The sequence below is a fragment of the Leptonychotes weddellii genome, chromosome 3 (assembly GCF_054177405.1).
Source record: "Leptonychotes weddellii isolate Sample4059 chromosome 3, ASM5417740v2, whole genome shotgun sequence".
Lineage (NCBI taxonomy): Eukaryota > Metazoa > Chordata > Mammalia > Carnivora > Phocidae > Leptonychotes > Leptonychotes weddellii.
The window spans coordinates 122,473,617-122,490,164 of record NC_138371.1 but is presented as its reverse complement, the minus strand read 5'-3'; the positions used below and the strand labels follow the sequence as shown (position 1 = coordinate 122,490,164).

The window sequence follows — 16,548 nt, the reverse complement described above, 5'->3', positions numbered from 1 at the left end:
GACAGACTTCTGAGGCAAAGTCACATTTAGAAAAGGAGTAGAAGAAAAGCATCAGAAAGGAAGGCAAGAAGAAGCAGCCCAAGGGGTAGAAAAAGAATGAGGAGAGTCAGAGAAACAGAAAGGAGAAAGTTTCAAGAAAGTGGCCTTTAATTGCACAATGAATTGGGGAAGGAAGATGAGAACTGAGCAGGGACCTTTTATGTAAGCAATGAGGAGGTCATCGGTGACCTCCAAAAGAACATTTGTAGCAGAATGGAGAAAGCCTCTGCCCATGTGCAAGTAAATCGGAAAAAGCAAGTCGGTGATGGGACGTGCTTTAAACAGCTCTAAAGTGTTATACCCATAAGGCATGTAAGGCAGCATTGCTGTTACTGTTGTTACAGACACAAAAACATTTTAGGAGAACTAATAGCCACTTAATACTCCTGAGTCTAGCCCATCACATCCCCAAGATCTGTTGTGAAAGATGCTAATCAAAACAGTCATTAGAGGGACAGGGTTAATCCAGTCTTCTTCCCTTTAGATGTAGTCCCTAACTGAAATAGTTCTCCTTCTTCTTAAGAAGGAAGCCAGACCAACGCCCCCACCAAGTCCTATAAAGCCCAGACAGACCAGCTGACCAAAGTTCCTTATTCTCTTGCTGTTAGCTGAAACTTTTTATAAAATAAATTTGCTGTTTCACTTTTCTTTTAAATAAGCAAACTGAATTACTTGGAGGAGGAAAGCAGGAGGAATAGAGGAGACAGAGCGAAGCCAGCTGGAACACAGAGACCTTCGGGTGAGCATTTTTATCTTTGTTTTGTTCATTCGTTATTGAGAATTGGACCTTGCTGATCACTTCATGGTCAGAAGCATGCCTTCTGAAAAGTAAGTTTATTTTGTTCTACTGTAAATTTCTTTCTACCATATACATGGCTGTTTAAAAGATATTGGGAAAGTACAAAAAAAGGAGAAGAAAGCAAAACCACCACTGAGCTAATCTCTATTGACATTTGGGGGTGGGTATTTCTTTCCATTCTTTTTTGCATGTCTACATATAATTTTAGTTTGATTTCCACTGTTGTGTCCATACAGCATGGATTACTTGATGTTCATTTTTTCCATTAGAGCATAAACTGTTTCTACATTGCTGTAAATTCTTCACAATCCTAATTTTAAATTGCTGGATACTGTTGCATTGAGATTTACCATACCTCGCGCAAGCATTCCCCTGGTTTTGACCAGATAGCATCTTTCCTATTTTTCATAGATTGGGTCATTTTATTACGTAAAATGTATTTTTTCTCATTCAGGGGAGAGAAGGTTTTTTGGGGGAGAGGAGGTTAAATTTGAGAATGTAAGTGTCAGTGGTTTTGCTCAGAGGTTAAATGAGAAGGAGAGCATGTGTGAGAGCGTATGTGTGTATCTGTTTATTACGCCTTTGGGACCTGAATTTGGTTTAGCTGCACATTCAGCCAGAATCACCTGATTCTGAGGAAATTAAAAAGTATCCCTAGAATAACTGAAACTTTGATTTTGGAGATAAGCCAGTCATCTGTAGTAGTTTTTGTTCTGTTTTTTTTTTTTTTCAAAAAATTTCCCAGGTTGTTCTAATGCATGGCCAGCATAATAATAGCTGTCATTCATACCTAGGTCATTTGAAATATTTTCCTGTCTCTGACACATACCTGAGATCAATACATATTAAGGGAAGGAGAGGTCCAATTTCAGGCAAGCCACCCAAATCTCCCTTTGTATACTATATTAATAATGCAAAAATCATTTGTAGGAAACATAAAATGAACAAAACCTCTAGAAATTTTTAAAAAGATTTTATTTATTTATATGAGAGAGAGAAAGTGAGTGAGAGAGAGAGAGAGAGTGTGCACGAGTAGGGGGGAGGGGCAGAGGAAGAAGCAGACTCCTGGCTGGGCAGGGAGCCCAACCCTCTATCCCAGGACCCCAAGGCTCCATCCCAGGACCCCGGGGTCATGACCTGAGCTGAAGGCAGACAGACGCTTAACCGATTGAGCCACCCAGGCACCCCAAAACCTCTAGAAATTTCTATCATCCACCTTAACCACATAAACTCTTGTGATGAGAATCTACAAATTTCAATTTACTAATGCTTTAAAGAGATGGATTTGTTTCCAGTGCATTGGTTAAAAGTTAGAGAGGTTGGGGCTCCAGAATGCTCCAAATGAATCAAAATTATGCCCAGCATCTGTTAGTATTCTGCCTTCCTACCGGCCTGGGGTCATAAGGGGTACAACACAACATAAACAACACCTGTTCTGGAAGAAGAATAACATCTTTTTGCAATGTGCTCATTGCTATGTGTCAGGATCACCTTGGGCATTTTTAGTATCTCATGTGTATTCCAGACTCAGGGACTCCCATTTTTCAAGTTTGTCTTACACACCAGACATCTGAGGCACACTAGTCCTCCAAGGCTAAGCCTGGAAGATAAAAGCCAAACAAGGGCTTGTACCATTACCCAGGGGGCTCTCCTGGATGCAGTAGCCAAGCTGGCTGATGCAGAGAAAGGCAGGCATTTGTTTGAGTTGCTCAGCTTTGCTATAGCGCCTTATCAAATGATTGTCAGAACCACCAGCACTGCATCCGTGATTTTCTCGGGGCACTGACCATTGCCTCCTTTGTACTGGAGTTGCTTATGTGCAGGTCTCAATCCCTCTGCTGACCAAGAATGCTTGAGGATGGAGTCCTTGCACAAAACCTAGCACATGGGTTCCATTAAGAATAGACGGAGGGGCGCCCGGGTGGCTCAGTCGTTAAGCGTCTGCCTTCGGCTTGGGTCATGATCGCAGGGTCCTGGGATGAAGCCCCGCATTGGGCTCCCTGCTTCTCCCTCTCCCACTCCCCCTGCTTGTGTTCCCTCTCTCGCTGTGTCTCTCTCTGTCAAAGAAATAAATAAAATCTTTAAAAAAAAAAAAAAAGAATAGACGGAAAGGTATAAATAAATTAATTCATCAATAAATGTGAAGGTTAGTTAACAGCTTATGTTTATCGCTGTTGAAACTATTAACTTCTTTATATTAACTCATCCATGGAGAAAATGGTACAATGTCTGGCAATATTTAAAGGAAAACTTCTCCTATTGGAATGATGACTTGGTGGTGGTTTGGGCTGACGCCCTTGACGAAGAAAGAAACGGAAGCTGGAGCAGTGAGTTGGAACCAAAGAATCACAAAGGTGGAAGGGTCCTCAGGAAGAGCCAGGGTCAGGAAAGAAAGCTTTTTGAATCTCTAGTGTTTGAAGAGAGATTTTAAGGAAAGGGGGAAGCAGATTTGAAGAAGAACAAGAAGGAAGAAAAGAGGAGAAGGGAGAGAGGACAGGCCAGGGGAGGGACAGAGAGAAGAAGCAGGTGGAGGGAAAGAGAGGGGAGTGGAGCCTATTTGCTCTAGAGGTTTTAAGATTAAGCCGGAGGAATTTAAAAGGATCCAGTCCACATACCTTTATTGTACATTATAGAAACAAGAATTTTTTATCACTAAAGAAAAACTATGTCCCACATAAGGGTCCTTCTATGAGGCTGTGGAGATAGCATTTTACCTTGTTTGCGCCTCTAGTACAGAAGACGTGATTGTCTACAGAGTACTTGGCGGCATCACAGAATCTTTAAAGGAAGTTGATTTCTTTTTATTTTGCGTTTTACCTTGACAATAATTTTGTTCTCTTATAAATTCTCTGAGAGAATTGAAGCCAGTTTTCCTTGTTAGCTGTAGCAGACACAAATCCTTACCAGGAACTTGTTTGGCATAGAGTGAGAAAAACAGCTGTCAACCCTCAGGTACATAAATAGTGTCCCTTTCTACAGTGTTTAGCACAGAGCACCATTTGGGTCTTTTCTGTCAACCCCCCATTACACTCATGCTGTTGATTCTGTATTCTTGTCCCTAGAACCTATATTTGAAGAAACAGTAAGTTTGTGAGGAAAAATACGCAAACATCATTTTGCTGCAAAAGACCATTGGGAATTTTTTTCCTTAGAAGATATTTATTGTGAGACAAAATGAGGGAGGTGACTAATACCTTCCCCAGTTCATTCATTGGTCGTTTATTGGAGCACATTTATGTGCCACAAGCTGTGCTAGGGCCTGGGGATGCAGCAGTAGACAGGTGAGACCCCATTCCTGCCGTTGGTGGAGAACAATCTGGTGGGTGGGGATAGACAGGAACTATGGCTGCCCCCAGGGGTAAGTGCTGGGACAGGAAGCCCATGGCGCTGCAGGGCCAGGTGGAGTGGCAGCCAGCCAAGACCTGGAGGGGTCAGAGAAGGCTTTTTCTGGAAGAAGTGATGTCTAGAAAGAAACCTGAGGTGCGGTAAGAGATGGCCAGAGGAGCTGGAGCTCGGAGTGAAGAGACAAGAGAGAGCCAGGTGTGTTTCGGGCATTGAAATAAGTTCCATGAGGCTAGAAATGGATTTTAGGGAGGGAAGTTGTGGGGAGAGAACATGCTGGTTGACAAGATCCTCATTGTGATATGCCTGGAGTTGAACTTCATTTTGATGTGATAGTGGGTTTTAAGCAGAAGTCAAATGGTAAGATATGCATTTTGGAAAGGTTACTCTAGCCACTGTGTAGAGAATGGACTGAGAATAGCAAGAGTGGAGACAGGAGACCGTGTCCTTTGTGCAGGGGAAAGATGACAACCTGTACTGGGGACCACCATCAGCTGGTCCCTGTGATGGAAAAGAGGTGTTGGTGGAGACGGGTGCGTAATGGGGCCGGGTCTGTCTCGGAGGAGACACTGGACAGTAGGGCAGGCCGGGGAAGGAGGAAAGCCCGTGGTTTGCTTTCGTTCCATACTCTCTCCTCTTTAGGTTACAGATGCCCACTGTGCACACGCTACTGGCAGCTTCCTAGGGCACTTTCCCGGGCGATTCCCCTGGTTTTCCGTTTTTACAGACATATCGGAACATTCGCTCCTTATCTGTTGGTTTCTTACTCTCCTATGCAGATAGCCTACACCCGGCATACTAAAAAGTTCTCAGGCTCTTCTTATGTCGGCAACAGACAGGGTTGTATGAAGCATGATAATGCATCGACTGTGTATGAGTGCGAGGCTCGGTGCAGCTGTGTTGGAGGCTTTCACCTGTGTCGCCTCCTTTGGCCTTCTGGATAACTCTAAGAGGTTGAGTACTTGCTGATGCTCACACAGTTCGCAAGGGGTAAAGCTAGGATTTTGCTCTTGTGATTTAAAGCTTTTCTGTGATATCATAATACCTCTATATCATTCCAGGAAGCAAAGGCTGTTTAACAAGCTACTTTTGTAAATAATTTCTTGGCTCTTAGAAGTGAATTTAATGGCGGCATATGAAATGCCTCGGTAGGAGGGAAGAGAAAGAGAGGCAGTTTTAATTTGAATGAGTGGGTTTGGGGGAGCCCCTGAGTCATGTCATATAGTCACTTTGATTGTGGGCAAGGACAGTCCTAAGGCTGACACAATTCCTAGGAAATTTTTTTTTTTTTAAAGACAACCTATTTTTTTTTTTTTTTTTGAGAGAGAGAGAATGAGATAGAGAGCATGAGAGGGAGGAGGGTCAGAGGGAGAAGCAGACTCCCTGCTGAGCAGGGAGCCCGATGCGGGACTCGATCCCGGAACTCCAGGATCATGACCTGAGCCAAAGGCAGTCGCTTAACCAACTGAGCCACCCAAGCGCCTAGGAAATTATTGGACTGTGGTGGGTGATGGCTTCTGAGATGACACTTGCTGACCTCTGTCTTCCTTCTGTCTTTGATGAGAAGACTGGAGGATTAGAGGCAGATGTAGAGTGGCCCTGCAGCCTTCCTGAGGTCAGAGCCTGGGTTAGTCACAGATACCAGCATATCTTCCCAGATACACTGGTGAAGTGCACTAGGGGACAAAAAATTGTTGAGATATTTTTATAAAATTAAATCCATAATCAGTGTCATAAGTTCATTTGTTCTTTTAACAAACAAGGACTGAGAAGTTACAAGAGCCAGGGAAAAGACAGCACTTAGTCAAAATAATGCTTAAAGAAAATGAAGTCATACTTCAAGGGGCTCAGAGCGGCCCTTACACACTCAGTTCTTTGCCTTCGATTTGTCTTTGTTTGTCGTGGTGGCTGAGTGTTACTGGTTAGGAAGAACACGGAAGAAAAGCTAGCTTTGGGAGAACATTAGAGAATGAAACAAGGAGATTAAGAAGACAGAGGTGGGAAGAAGGATGTGAGAGATGATGCCAGGCATCTCACTCTTGCAGGCGGAGAGAGGCCCCCTCGCATGCTCAGATGCCAACCTTCTGCTAGGGTTCAGCTACTGCTATGCCCCTGGGGATAAATTGTTCTCTGGAAGCATTTGTACCCTCAAAATACACAGGAAAGAATGAAATTGTGAAAAGAGTCCAATTTTAAGGGGCAGTTATCCCCAAATATGTCCAAAATACATCGGCACCTTTTTGCACAGGAAAATTATCCAGAAAGGAACTTCACAGGGAGAATGTGCAAACAAGAGGAGAAGAGCAAGCAAGCAAACAGTGGAAGAAAGCTTGTCAGCAAAGGGTAGAAAAAAGGCAAATCTTGCTAACCCGTAAGTCTGATGCTGATATCTGACCTCTGACACTTTCGACATGGTCACTTTTCAGCCATGTGGACCTTTGCCTGAAAGTGGTGATACACATTATGTTCTTAAGGTGCCTCTTCTTCTGTCTGTCCATGTACGTCAGTGGTGGTGGTTGTCATTTTACCATACATTCTGTGGTCTGAGCAAGGTTCTCCTTTCTGTGGAAGAAGGCCACAGCCAGTGGGTGCTGCATGTCTAGCCCCATCCCCAAACTGGGCCTAACAGTCAACATTTCAAGAAGGCCCAGCAGCTTTAGGCAGAGCCCAGGCCAGGAAGGCTCTGGTGGCTTCCCTGAGTTCTCAGAAGTCGGGGAAAGTGCTAGAAGGAGAGGAAGGCAAATGCAAACTGAAGGGCACATGAGGATCCGCAGCTGGGCGAAATCATCGATAAGCTAACAACCCAACTGCTGTGATTTTAAGAAAATGTTCTAATTAGGAAACTTAATATGATAAGGTGTCTGGTCTTTAGAACTAAAATTAGAAACCAAATTAATGAAATGCAGAATTTTGGGGGTTTCTGAACTTTCTTGGAACATTCTGGAATTTAGTCAGCAGGCAGTTCAGGGAGACGGACCAATTAGCAGTATCCTCCTTTCCGATCCTGGCGGGTTGCTGAAGAATCTGAGGAGAGATGGCAATGGGGGCTGGAAAGTCTGGTTACAAAAGAAACCACTTAGGTCAGACAATTACAAGGGAGAAAGTGCTCAGCGCGCTCGGGAGCCCGCAGAGATCCCTGGCCTATTGCGACAAATGCTTGTGAAAACTTTCCCATCCTTGTGGTAAGGGCTCACTCAGGTCTTCCCCAGATGGGAAATGGGCCAGATCCAAAGACTCTTGCTCAGGGATTGCAAGCTACTCCAGAAACCCGCAGCAATCCTATGAACAACCACACGTTGAATTTTCTGCCGGCCAAGCTCCAGGGCGAGTCAGGCACAGGTTGGTGGGATCTGGGAGGACAGAGCTCTGTGAGCTTTCCAACTTCCAAATGTGGAGTCCTAACTAGAGGACGAAAACTAGACAGTAAGACTCTGCATCGGCCACAGAGCAGAAACTCCAATTATCCTTCAGGGTGAATTATCAGGCCCTAGGACTCTGGCTGCAAAGTCCCCCTGGCCCCAAAGCTGTTAAGGAGAATCTCTGCAGTACAGAGAAAATGAATTAGAGAATTTCCTCTTCAGGGAACTTGCAGAGCCATAAACACTATTCAGCGTTTACTGGTTTACAGCAGATCTGGGCCAAGGTGTTGACTTCTCAGTGGCTATGAGGCATGGCGAAGTAAATGGCATTTGGAAGACAACGGGTGTTAGCTTGGTGGTTCGTGAACTGACTTGCACTTTGGGGCACTTTGAGGCACTTTGGGAGAGACAGGGCAGAGGACAGATGGGAGCAGCAGAATGCTCCAAAGTGCTGACTCCATGGAAGCGGGTCCCTCTGTGGTTCACCCCTCCTCCCCGCCCCCCATGTATTCTGGAAGCCTGGGGACCAGCTCAGTTCCTCATTTAAAAGATGTTGTAATCTCAGTTCTTTTTGTCTCTATTTCTATTTTGGTCTCTAAAACTTAATTTACTTTATCCCTTTGGAAAAATTCTGAAAGCATAAGACTGTTCTGAGGAGGCAAGAAAGTATATGAAGCTTTACGTGTCTGCCATGACATTTGGGGCCAGTTTCAAGTAAGGACTAAGCTAGCAGTCTTGCATTTCAAGAATCAGGCACTCGGTGATACTACCCTGTTTGGGGGGATGTATCAGTTCAGCACTCTGGGGCCTCTGGGATTTCGAGGGACAAACATGTAGAATCTTCTGATCCAAAGGGTTGCATCCTCTGTGCACAACTTGGGGGGCTCAGTCTGTGATCCACACGGTGCTTTCTCTCGCCCCAGCCCTGGTCTGGGTGCCATTCAAGCATCATTGCCCTTCAACCTCATAGTAACCCTGTGAAGGAGTGGCTAGTATTATCACTGCCCCCATTTTACTGAGGAGGAGTGGAGGCACAGGGCGATGCAGTTACTTGCTAGTAACTAGTCACAGCGCTAGTGAGTGAAAGAATCAGTGCTCACATCCGGAGTCTCTGCCCACACCTGCTGCCCTCCACTGCTTCCCCGCAGCACAGACACCATACTTATTTACTTTTAAATCAAATCATCTCTCAGGCTCGCTTTTATATTTTTTACTAATACTCTGAGAGCCTTTTCGCCTTTTAAATCGTTTCTCTAGGCCCCAAATTTGAAGTTTAATCATAATAGTTAACATTGTTGAGTGCTCAAACTGTGTGAAATACTTCACACTCCTCGTGCCATTTACAGATAAGGAAAGTGAGGCGCAGAGAAGATAAATCACCTGCAAAAAGATCCCCACGCTCGTAAGTGGCAGATCTAGCTCCAGACCTTACCCCAACTCCCTCCTCTGAATATTTCTGTGAGCTATATAAAGAATGTCCTATTTGCCATTCCACAGTATGCAGTAGCTCTGGGGGCTAAAATCTAAGTTATACTCTAAAGTCGTCAGAGAAAACGAAGAGCATTTGCGGGGGGGTTGTGAACTGCAGGCTGATTATTAAAGCAGAAGCCTCATACTGTGGAGAACTTCAAACTCATGGTGACATGGGGGAGGATGTAGACATAAGTGAGGGGGAGAGGGAGAGGTCTGACGGAGCCGAGAATTCCCCTGGACCATCAAATCTCATGGGTCTGTGATGTTTTAACTGCTTTACTCTTGCAATGGTATACAGGTCAGGAGATGCTAATGGTTTCTAGGCATCAGCTAACAAAACCCAAGGTTACAGTCGTGACTTTGTACGTAGAGAGGAAGGATAGAATTCAAGGCACGTCATATAAAAATAGTGGAGATAACTCTGTCCATTGATTGGATGTGAGATATAAAAGAAAGAGAAAAATGAAAGAAAACTTTCCCCAAATGGTCACCAACTATACTGGTCCACTCCAGCTGCCATAAGGAAATATCAGACTGGGTGGTTTAAATAAGAAAAATTTATTTCTCACAGTTCTGGAGTCTGGAAGTCCAAGATCAAGATGCTGACATGATAGGTTTTATTCTGAGACCTTTCCTCTTGGCTTGTAGGTGGCCACCATCTGGCTGTGTCCTCACATGGCAGAGTGTGCTTCTTCTCCTAGGACACTAGTCCTACTGGATCAGAACGCTACCGTATCACCTCATTTAACTTCAGGTACCTCCATAAAAGCCCTGTCTCCAAATATAGTCACATTGGAGCTTGGGGCTTCAACATACAAATTTTGGGGGCACGCAAACATTCAGTCCCTAACACCAGCTGAGTGGGATTGATTTGAGAGGGAGGATAGACCCAAGTAAGATTTGAGGTAGAGACAGAATCTCCAAATAAGGCTATCCTGTAGACGACTAGAAATGTAGGAGTATAGCTTAGGTTAGAATTTGGGAGAAACCACTTACATTTTCTAGATCTGAGTTCTTTTTCTTTATTTGTAAAATTGAGATAAAAATGCCAACTCAGCCTATCTCAAAAGATAATCAAGAGGAACAAATGAGGTAACTGAGAAAAAAAAATTCTTTGTAAATTTTCAGATGAAAATATGGTATTTTCATATGTAAGAGACCTCTGGGAGTCAGAGGCAGAGAGATGGGGTATCGTCTCCATGGTGGGTGAGTTCTTGTGGGGGGTTATAGAGAGTGGTGAGCTGAGGACCCCAGTGGGGCTCCAGTGGTGGTCCACAATTGGGTAAAGAAGAGATAACAGTGGATTCAGAAGGGCTGAACAATCAGAAAATGGAAAACCACAAGTACTCAGGACCACAGAAGACAGAGAAAGAGTGGAAGTTTCACTGATAAGACCGGAAGATCAAATTCTAGAGTAACTGAGAAGGAAGTTTGAGAAAGAGCAGTAGAACCAGCTGTTGAACAAGAACAGATGACCTTATCCCAGTCCTGTATGATTCACAGGCGGCTCTGAGATGGTGGGGATGGGGCAGGGCAGCTATTGCCATATATTAAAAAGAGGAAGATGAGAAAGACGTGACAACAGTGAGCCCAGAAGTTCAGGGAGATAAAGTGTGAGAGGACAAGCAAAAACAAAAAGTCGAATAGGTTACAGAATTAGGTAGAAGAGAACACTGGCATTTGCTTGACCACCCGCTGTGTGGAGTGAGCACATTCTTGATTTACAACTCAGAACAATCCTACAGGCTCTCTTTTTTAGCCACACTTTGAGGGTGAGGAAGCTGAAGGGCAGAGAGTAAGAGTTACGCAGCTAGAAAGTGGGAGGGTTGGGGGGCAGACCAGGTCTGCTAGCCTTCAGGTACAGAGAGTACATTCTAGTCTAGAAGTTCAGGTGGATGAAGTTGGAAGAGAGAAGGCGAAATGAAGAGAGGAAGAGACCCAAGTCACTGGAGGGAGTTTGGCTAAGAGTCATAATCAAGGTGTCTCCAGAGAAAAGAAGACATGCAGTTTCCTTCCCGGACTCAAAATCTTCCTCCAGCAACATGCCCTTCACAGCTGCAGAACTGGAAAGTGTCCTCTCCCAGCTCAGCAGTCATGTTCTCCACTGATGCACCTGTCCTTGGGCTTCCACCCCACCCCTCTGGTCACTGATAGCCTTCTTATTGCAGAGTCCCCTGAGACTTTTTGTCCCCACTGACCACCTGCTCCTTCAACAAGTCTTTCTCCTGGCCTCCTTGACACTGTATTCTTGATTCGTCTCTTCTGGTTTGGGGTTTGACCAGCCTTTGTCAACCATCTTTCCAGGCTCCTGTTCTCTGCCTGTCTCTTAATTGGTGATGTCACCCCAAGATCTTGTCTCTGGCCCTCTTTCCTTCTCTGTTCTCATGCCCCTGTGTGAGGTCTTCCAACTTTTCTGGCTTCAGTCACCATCAAGTGCTGATGAGCCATACATTCAGCAGGCTCCCTTAGCCCCTCCACCCCAGCTCTAGACTGCAAGGGGACAGTTCCATTTACATGTGTCACAAAAGCCTCAAATTCAAACTCATTCCCCCTCAAACTCAAATTGAACTCATCCCCCGCCCCAAAACAGCATCTTCCTCTTATGTTCTTTTTATTAGTGGAAAGCACCATTCTCTCAGCAAAGACCTGAGAAGATCCACGCCCCCCCCCCGCCCCACCCACTTTCCTTGACATTCCATAACTGGTCCATCAGCAACTCTGGCCACCTCTCATTTTTCTTTATATCTCTCAGTCCCATCCAGCTATGTCCACTCCCTCTGCCCTGGACAAGCACAGGAGCATCCCTTGCAGTCTCTCCGAACCTAGGCTTGCCTCCTTCCCAACTGTCCTCCACCCGCTGCCAGAATCACCCTTCTAAAAAATACACATCTGCTTTCTGCAATTCAAGGGCCCTCATTGCCCTCAGAATAAAACCCAAACTCCTTTGTGTGGATGTAGGTCACTTTCAAACCACCCTCTGCCCACCTCATCCTCCCTTTCATGCTTCACCTAGACTGTTATCACTTGACATTCCCCAAACTTGCCCTGTGCTCTCAGCAGCCAGTCTCTTCATACAGCCTGGTGCTCTGTCTGGAACCCCTGGCCCCTCTCCCTAGCCAGCCTTTCCCCTTAGTACCTTAAAAACGCTCTTGTTCCCCAAGGCCATTCCCTATGTCATTTCATTCTGATGGCCCTTCTCGCCCGGCTCTGTCTGTTAAGTTGTCTGGTTTATTCACCACTCCGGAGGTTCCTTTAGGTCTGAGGTTGTATTTTCTTCCCCATCAGGTACCCAGGACCCGGTATTTGCTGCGCAGACAGAGGCAGAGGAGCTTTGTGACAGAGGGCTGGAGCTGGGTTTAAGCCCCATCCCACCACTAAGTGACAAGTGAACTTGGGCACACAAGCTATTCCATATCTTTGCACTTTAATTTTCCTCATCTATAAAAGAGCCAATTCAGATTACCTAGGGCTGTTTGGGGACTAATTGAGCTAACACACAGAAGGAGCTTTGCAGAGCGCCGACCGCATGCTGCTCATTTTGAATGGGCAAACATCTGTGGCTGACAGAGGACGTGTACTTTCCCGGAACCCTCAGGCAGGCCTGGCCCAGGCGGGTAGCTTGAAGTGAGGGAAGTGAGGGTAGCTGACAAAATCAGACAACCAAGGGCCTGCTGTTAACTTGCTGGAAGGATTCTCAGTGTGAGAGTTCGAAGTCCCAGAGACAGTGGCCAAACGGAGGACCCAGGACGTCACCTAGTGGTAATCTGGGAGGCTACGGCGGTCTAGCTCTCCTGTCCTGGGGCTCACAGCTTAGGTGCTGCACCAAAATCCCATCATTAATTCCTTGTAAAGATGATGCGGACTGCACCAACCTTTATTCTCCAGAAGATTCTCTGTTCTTCAGCGGTGTATCGTGATCTCACAGCCTCCGGTTGTGTAATGCTTGTCGCTTGTTGCTCCCCGGGACGTGTCTGTGTCGGCGTGTCTGAGTGCCTCGGGCTTCAGGTTCTGAGACAGGTCGCAGGCCCCAAGCTCAGCACTGAAGGTGAGCACACCTGCGGGCGCACAGTCCCAGCCAGGGCTGATGGGGGTGGCGGAGGGGTGGGGGGTGGGGGGAGGGACTCTGTGACAGGAGGTCCTTAGGCCCTGTCCAAAAATGTATTTTTCTTTTTTTTTTTTAAAGATTTTATTTTTTATTTATTTATTTGAGACAGAGAGAATGAGAGACAGAGAGCATGAGAGGGAGGAGGGTCAGAGGGAGAAGCAGACTCCCCGCCGAGCAGGGAGCCCGATGCGGGACTCGATCCCGGGACTCCAGGATCATGACCTGAGCCGAAGGCAGTCGCTCAACCAACTGAGCCACCCAGGCGCCCCAAAAATGTATTTTTCTTAAAAAAAAAAAAAAAGGTATTTTTCTAAGTACACATGAAAATAATCTCTGCGATGTTCTGGACGGTTGCAGCTTTGCTCTGACCACACAGACATTCCAAGCATCAATGGAAGCTATTCGTCCACAGCAGATTCTAACCGGCCATGCAACACATTTGGTTTTCTTCATAACCGAAATATGGAATCCCTGTCTCCTGCTGCTTCTCGCTGTTTCTTCTTTGTTGTTTCGTTACCAGCAAAGCCGCAGGAGACAAAGCCTAATTCTTTCTTTGTCCCCCGCTCCTTTTCAGTACAGGAGCTGTGCACGTGCTCTTTCTCCTTTCCTGCCAAGGCAGTGGAAATTAGGCTGTCCATTTATTTCCTAATTTTCCTTGAATGTACCTCTTCGTGTACTTCTCAGCTTCCTGGCACGTACTTAATTGGTCTGGCTGATTTCTACAGTCACGTATAGCAGGCAGTTTCTTTTTCTTTTTCTTTTTAAAAACAGTCTAAAATGTTGAAATGTGATGTGGTCAGATGTATTTTATGTGGGCGGGAAAGAGCAATCAAAATGTTTTAAAGGATTCTCTAGAGAAAGTATTGAGGTAAACGGAATTTTGGAACTGAGCTAGTCCTGCTTTTAGCCTGTGGCTGTTAGTTAGATGAGGCTTCTAGGAAGGGAATCTGTATTTTCTTTCTTAAGCTTTCCAGGGATTAAGATGCTCTTGGAATCAAAGCTCCAGCTTCTGTAGGGTATCCTTCCCCTGCAACTGAGGCTGTTTGTCAGCCATCGGCCACTCCCACTCCAGTCCCCTCCAGGCCCCAGAACTAATCCCAATCTCAGGCAGAGGCATAGAAGCAGCTCTGGAACTCAGTTACCCTAGGGGGTGATCTGATCCTGACTTTGTGCCTTGACTCTAAAGTTGGGCATCTCTCTTTTTCATGAGATTTGGTCTCCACCTCATTAGGGAAAATGGACCCCTGTCTTGCCATCCCTGGCCTGAGTCTCTGTGCCCAAGCCCTTGGGCTCTCCAAGACCAAGGGCCTCCAGACTCAGGGCCTCTAGGACTCAAAGTCTCCAAAACCCAGGGTCTCTAAGACTCAGGGTCTCCAAAACCCAGGGCCTCCAGATTCTAGGATTCAGGGCCTCCAGGATTCAGGGCCTGTAGGACTCAAAGCGTCCAAAACCCAGGGCCTCTAGGACTCAGGGTCTCCAAAACCCAGGGCCTCCAGACTCCAGGATTCAGGGCCTCCAGGACTCAGGGCCTCCAAAACCCAGGGCCTCTAGGACTCGGGGATCTCAGGACTCAGGGCCTCCAGGACTCACGGACTCCAGGATTCAGGGCCTCTAGGACTCAGGGATCTCAGGACTCAGGACCTCTAGGACCAGGGCCTCCAGGACTCAGGGCCTCTAGGATTCAGGAATCTCAGGACTCATGGTCTCCAGGATTCAGGCCTCCAGATTCAGGTCCTCCAAAACCCAGGGCCTCCAGGAATCAAGGACATCAGGACTCAGGACCTTCAGAACTCAGGGCCTCCAGGATTCAGGGCCTGCCTATACTGACCCTCTTCTTGCACTGTGGTCTGGCTCTAAATGGTCTTACAGCTTACAGACGAGCTTCCCCATGAGTTCTGCCTTGCTGCCCGGTTGCTCAGGAGTCCCTGTTGCTAGGGTGTGGTTTTGGTTCCCCCACACCCCTCAGCTTCCTGGTGGAACACCTGTTACCATCTTTTTTGATGACCTCTTGTCTGTGGTCATACCTGCTGGATTCCATGCTCTGCCTATGATAAGGGACTTTCCTCAGCATCCGTAGCTGACAGTGTCCCTGAAGGCTTGCTACACCCTAGTCAGGGAGGAGTGCAGGCTGCTTCCAAACCTTCCCAGGCTGCCCTTCTCATTGCAATTCACAAGTCCCGTGGGTCTTGAGATAGGAGAAGTGGTCTTCATGGTCAAAAAGTCTAAGGACTTGATTGGTTTTAGGTCTATTTCTACTTTTTTCAGATTATTCCCTGCTCTGTTAGATAGGAGCTTTCCCTAAGATTCTATCAGAATCCTGGCTCCAAAGTCAGAGTCTTTAAGACTAGAGTAGGTTCTCTGTGGCCATATGGATAGGACTCCATCCCTTTAAAAAAAAAAAAAAAGGCCATTTGTAATGAAACCCATGGGAACATGAAAGTTCCTTTGGCTAGTCACGTACCAGTCTTATTTCTCTCATGCCTTGTCTCTTTGTCCCCTGAGGCTCTGTTTGTTGACCCTGGTTCTAGTGCTCTGCCCTTCCAGATACATAATTGTGACATTTAATCCAGCTCCGTGCTTGCTTCACGGACTTGGGTTGTGCTGCCCGTACTACCTCTAGCATTTCCGATTCGGAGTCTGATTCTTCTGTCCTAGCCCTGCCAACCAATAGAAAGTTTTTTTAAATTTTTTATTGTTATGTTAATCACCATACATTACATTATCAGTTTTTGATGTAATGTTCCATGATTCATTGTTTGTGCATAACACCCAGTGCTCCATGCAATATGTGCCCTCCATAATACCCATCACCGGGCTAACCCATCTCCCCACCCCCCTACCCTCTAGAACCCTCAGTTTGTTTTTCAGAGTCCATCGTCTCTCACGGTTCGTCTCCCCCTCCAATTTCCCCCCCTTCATTCTTCCCTTCCTGCTATCTTCTTCTTTTTTTTTTTTCTTAACATATATTGCATTATTTGTTTCAGAGGTACAGATCTGAGATTCAACAGTCTTGCACAATTCACAGCGCTCACCATAGCACACACCCTCCCCAATGTCTGTCACCCAGCCACTCCATCCCTCCCACCCCTCCCCACTCCAGCAACCCTCAGTGTGTTTCCTGAGATCAAGAATTCCTCATATCAGTGAGGTCATATGATACATGTCTTTCTCTGATTGACTTATTTCACTCAGCATAACACCCTCCAGTTCCATCCACGTCGTTGCAAATGGCAAGATCTCATTCCTTTTGATGGCTGCATAATATTCCATTGTATATATATACCACATCTTCTTTATCCATTTATCTGTCGAGGGACATCTTGGCTCTTTCCACAGTTTGGCTATTGTGGACATGGCTGCTATAAACATCGGGGTGCACGTACCCCTTCAGATCCCTACATTTGTATCTTTGGGTAAATACCCAGTAGTGC

At 46.1% G+C, this 16,548-nt stretch overlaps 1 protein-coding gene across 8 annotated transcripts in view; it reads left to right on the top strand.

Moving 5' to 3' along the window:
* Positions 1 to 16,548, top strand: part of CYSLTR2 (cysteinyl leukotriene receptor 2) — a 32,159-nt gene continuing 15,611 nt past the window's right edge. For 3 of the 8 annotated variants that reach the window (XM_081814912.1, XM_081814910.1, XM_081814907.1), the window contains exon 1: positions 281 to 778. The gene's annotated coding sequence lies outside the window, so the exon portion shown is untranslated. Of the gene's footprint in view, positions 202 to 280; positions 779 to 849; positions 868 to 12,297; positions 13,058 to 16,548 lie in introns of those variants that run through there. The other 5 variants (XM_081814904.1, XM_081814905.1, XM_081814906.1 and 2 more) reach the window with 4 other exon arrangements.